Source organism: Sinocyclocheilus anshuiensis, unplaced genomic scaffold (genome assembly GCF_001515605.1).
Source record: "Sinocyclocheilus anshuiensis isolate Anshui unplaced genomic scaffold, SAMN03320099.WGS_v1.1 scaffold553, whole genome shotgun sequence".
Classification (NCBI taxonomy): Eukaryota; Metazoa; Chordata; class Actinopteri; order Cypriniformes; family Cyprinidae; genus Sinocyclocheilus; species Sinocyclocheilus anshuiensis.
Window position 1 is genome coordinate 1,663,064 of NW_015539821.1, and position 368 is coordinate 1,663,431.

The window sequence follows — 368 nt, forward strand, 5'->3', positions numbered from 1 at the left end:
GGTTAGCTGGCCCAGTGTGTTGTGATTGGCTAACCCGCCTCTGGTGAGCGTCTGTAGGTCACGCCCCTCACCTCAACAGCATGTGCTCCGGTTGTATTGTAAACAATGGCATCGTCTATATTGCTTATCAATTTGAGTGAAGAGGATTGCACAGAACCTGTGCAAGCACGGCTCTTAATGGTATATTTTTTGATTGTTGTTGTCTCATACTTTTAGATACGCTGTTATTTGTAAATGCTACTGTTAATGTTAGCTTTTAATATACAGGTTTATTTAAAGCTGATTAAAGGTTTAATACAGTATGGCAACCGCACGCGTGTCCATGTATAACGCTTCTCATAGCTATGTGAAAATAAGTGTATAAATGG

The 368-nt window shown here is 40.5% G+C and overlaps 1 pseudogene; it reads left to right on the forward strand.

Moving 5' to 3' along the window:
* Positions 1-368, forward strand: part of LOC107684060 (coiled-coil domain-containing protein 57-like) — an 18,493-nt pseudogene that overhangs the window by 14,609 nt on the left and 3,516 nt on the right.